This window comes from Triticum aestivum, chromosome 1B (assembly GCF_018294505.1).
Source record: "Triticum aestivum cultivar Chinese Spring chromosome 1B, IWGSC CS RefSeq v2.1, whole genome shotgun sequence".
In the NCBI taxonomy this organism is placed as follows: domain Eukaryota; kingdom Viridiplantae; phylum Streptophyta; class Magnoliopsida; order Poales; family Poaceae; genus Triticum; species Triticum aestivum.
In genome coordinates, this window is record NC_057795.1 from 591,882,082 (window position 1) to 591,886,865 (window position 4,784).

Genomic DNA, 4,784 nt, shown 5'->3' on the forward strand with positions numbered 1-4,784 from the left:
CCCTTCCCACTTCAGCCCATGTGGCCCTTCGGGATAGGTGGCCCCACCCGGTGGACCCCCGGGACCCTTCCGGTGGTCCCGGTACAATACGGTGACCCCCGAAACTTTCTCGGTGGCCGAAACTGGACTTCCTATATATAAATCTTGACCTCTGGACCATTCCAGAACTCCTCGTGACATTCGGGATCTCATCCGGGACTCCGAACAACTTTCGGGTTACCGCATACTAATATCTCTACAACCCTAGCGTCACCGAACCTTAAGTGTGTAGACCCTATGGGTTCGGGAGACACGCAGACATGACCGAGGCGACTCTCCGGTCAATAACCAACAGCGGGATATGGATACCCATGTTGGCTCCCACATGTTCCACGATGATCTCATCAAATGAACCACAATGTCGAGGATTCAAGTAATCCCGTATACAATTCCCTTTGTCAATCGGTACGTTACTTGCCCGAGATTCGATCGTCGGTATCCCAATACCTCGTTCAATCTCGTTACCGGCAAGTCACTTTACTCATACCATAATGCATGATCCCGTGATCAACTACTTGGTCACATTGAGCTCATTATGATGATGCATTACCGAGTGGGCCCAGAGATACATCTCCGTCATACGGAGTGACAAATCCCAGTCTCGATCCGTGTCAACCCAACAGACACTTTTGGAGATACCTGTAGTATACCTTTATAGCCACCCAGTTACGTTGTGACGTTTGGTACACCCAAAGCACTCTTACGGTATCCGGGAGTTACACGATCTCATGGTCTAAGGAAATGATACTTGACATTAGAAAAGCTCTAGCAAAACGAACTACACGATCTTGTGCTATGCTTAGGATTGGGTCTTGTCCATCACATCAATCTCCCAATGATGTGATCCCTTCATCAATGACATCCGATGTCCATAGTTAGGAAACCGTAACCATCAATCGATCAACGAGCTAGTTAACTAGAGGCTCACTAGGGACATGTTGCGGTCTATGTATTCACACATGTATTACGATTACTGGATAACACAATTATAGCATGAACAATAGACAATTATCATGAACAAGGAAATATAATAATAACCATTTTATTATTGCCTCTAGGGCATATTTCCAACAGTCTCCCACTTGCACTAGAGTCGGTAATCTAGTTACATTGTGATGAATCGAACACCCATAGAGTTCTGGTGTTGATCATGTTTTGCTCGCAGAAGAGGTTTAGTCAATGGATCTGCGACATTCAGATCTGTGTGCACTTTACAAATATCTATGTCTCCATCTTGAACATTTTCACGAATGGAGTTGAAGCGACGCTTGATGTTTCTGGTCTTCTTGTGAAACATGGGCTCCTTGGCAAGGGCAATGGCTCCAGTGTTGTCACAGAAGAGAGTCATCGGCCCCGATGCATTGGGAATAACTCCTAGGTCGGTAATGAACTCCTTCATCTAGATTGCTTCATGTGCTGCCTCCGAGGCTGCCATGTACTCCGCTTCACATGTAGATCCCGCCACGACGCTTTGCTTGCCACTGCACCAGCTTACTGCCCCACCATTCAAAATATACACGTATCCGGTTTGTGACTTAGAGTCATCCAAATCTATGTCGAAGCTAGCATCGATGTAACCCTTTACGACGAGCTCTTCATCACCTCCATATACGAGAAACATATCCTTAGTCCTTTTCAGGTACTTCAGGATATTCTTGACTGCTTCCAGTGTTCCATGCCGGAATTACTTTGGTACCTTCCTACCAAACTTACGGCAAGGTTTACATCAGGTTTGGTACACAGCATGGCATACATGATAGACCCTATGGCCGAGGCATAGGGGACGACACTCATCTTTTCTCTATCTTCTGCCGTGGTCGGACATTGAGCCGAGCTCAATTTCACACCTTGCAACACAGGCAAGAATCCCTTCTTGGACTGATCCATATTGAACTTCTTCAATATCTTATCAAGGTATATGTGCTTTGTGAAAGACCTATGAGGCGTCTCAATCTATCTCTATAGATCTTTGTGCCTAATATGTAAGCAGCTTCTCCAAGGTCCTTCATTGAAAAACACTTATTCAAGTAGGCCTTAATGCTGTCCAAAAGTTCTATATCATTTCCCATCAAAAGTATGCCATCCACATATAATATGAGAAATGCTACAGAGCTCCCACTCACTTTCTTGTAAACGCAGGCTTCTCCATAAGTCTGCATAAACCCAAACGCTTTGATCATTTCATTAAAGCGAATGTTCCAACTCTGAGATGCTTGCACCAGCCCATAGATGGAGCGCTGGAGCTTGCATACCTTGTTAGCATTCTTAGGATCGACAAAACCTTCCGGCTGCATCATATACAATTCATCCTAAAGAAAGCCGTTAAGGAATGCCGTTTTGACGTCCATTTGCCATATCTCATAATAATAGTATGCGGCAATTGCTAACATGAGTCAGGCGGACTTCAGCTTTGCTACGGGTGAGAATGTCTCATCATAGTCAATCCCTTGAACTTGTCGATAACTCTTAGCAACAAGTCGAGCCTTATAGATGGTAACATTACCATCCGCATCCGTCTTCTTCTTAAAGATCCATTTATTTTCTATCGCTCGCCGATCATCGGGCAAGTCTGTCAAAGTCCATACTTTGTTTTCATACATGGATCCTATCTCGGATTGCATGGCTTCAAGCCATTTGTTAGAATCTGGGCCCGCCATCGCTTCTTCATAGTTTGAAGGTTCACCGTTGTCTAACAACATGATTTCCAGGACAGGGTTGCCATACCATTCTGGTGTGGAAATTTTTTGCTTGTGGACCTTCAAAGTTCAGAAGTAACTTGATCTGAAGTACCTTGATCATCATCATTAACTTCCTCTCTAGTCGGTGCATGCACCACATGAACATCTTCCTGAGCTGCGCTACTTTCCGGTTCAAGAGGTAGTACTTCATCGAGTTCTGCTTTCCTCCCACTTACTTATCTCGAGAGAAACTCTTTCTCTAGAAAGGACCCGTTCTTGGCAACAAAGATCTTGCCTTCGGATCTGAGGTAGAAGGTATACCCAATGGTTTCCTTAGGGTATCCTATGAAGATGCATTTTTCCGACTTGGGTTCGAGCTTTTCAGGTTGAAGTTTCTTGACATAAGCATCGCATCCCCAAACTTTTAGAAACGACAGCTTATGTTTCTTCCCAAACCATAACTCATATGATGTCGTCTCAACGGATTTAGACGGTGTCCTATTTAAAGTGAATGTAGCTGTCTCTAGAGCGTATCCCCAAAATGATAGCGGTAAATCGGTGAGTGACATCATAGATCGCACCATATCCAATAGAGTGCGATTACGACGTTCGGACACACCGTTACACTGAGGTGTTCCAGGCGGCATGAGTTGTGAAACGATTTCACATTTCCTTAAGTGCGTACAAAATTCATGACTTAAATATTCTCCCCCACAATCTGATCGTAAGAACTTTATCTTTCGGTCACGTTGATTCTCTACCTCACTCTAAAATTCCTTGAACTTTTCAAAGGTCTCAAACTTGTGTTTCATCAAGTAGACATACCCATATCTACTCAAGTCGTTAGTGAGAGTGAGAACATAACGATAGCCTTCGCGAGCCTCAACGCTCATTGGACCGCACACATCAGTATGTATGATTTCCATTAAGTTGGTTGCTCTCTCCATTGTTCCGGAGAACGGAGTCTTGGTCATTTTGCCCATGAGTCATGGTTCGCATGTGTCAAATGATTCGTAATCAAGAGACTCCAAAAGTCCATCAGCATGGAGCTTCTTCATGCGTTTGACACCAATGTGACCAAGGTGGCAGTGCCACAAGTATGTGGGACTATCGTTATCAACCTTACATCTTTTGGTATTCACACTATGAATATGTGTAACATCACGTTCGAGATTCATTAAGAATAAACCATTGACCAGCGGGGCATGACCATAAAACATATCTCTCATATAAATAGAACAACCATTATTCTCGGATTTAAATGAGTAGCCATCTCGTATTAAACGAGATCCAGATACAATGTTCATGCTCAAAGCCGGCGCTAAATAATAATTATTGAGGTTTAAAACTAATCCCATAGGTAAATGTAGAGGTAGCGTGCCGACGGCGATCACATCGACCTTGGAACCATTCCCGACGCACATCGTCACCTCGTCCTTCGCCAGTCTCCGCTTATTCCGCAGCTCCTGTTTTGAGTTACAAATATGAGCAACCTCATCGGTATCAAATACCCAGGAGCTACTACGAGTACTGGTAAGGTACACATCAATTACATGTATATCACATATACCTTTGGTGTTGCCGACCTTCTTGTCCGCTAAGTACTTGGGGCAGTTCCGCTTCCAGTATCCGCTTCCTTGCAATAAAAGCACTTAGTCTCAGGTTTGGGTCCATGCTTTGGCTTCTTCCCAGCAACTGGCTTACCGGGCGCGGCAACTCCCTTGCCGTCCTTCTTGAAGTTCTTTGTACCCTTGCCTTTCTTGAAACTAGTGGTTTTATTGACCATCAACACTTGATGTTCCTTTTTGATCTCCACCTCCGTTGATTTCAGCATTGAATATACCTCAGGAATGGTTTTCACCATCCCCTCCATATTGAAGTTCATCACAAAGCTCTTGTAGCTAGGTGGGAGCGACTGGAGGATTCTGTCGACCACCGCGTCATCCGGGAGATTAACTCCCAGTTGAGATAAGCGGTTGTGCAACCCAGACATTTTGAGTATGTGCTCGCTGACAGAACCATTATCCTCCATCTTACAACTATAGAACTTGTCGGAGACTTCATATC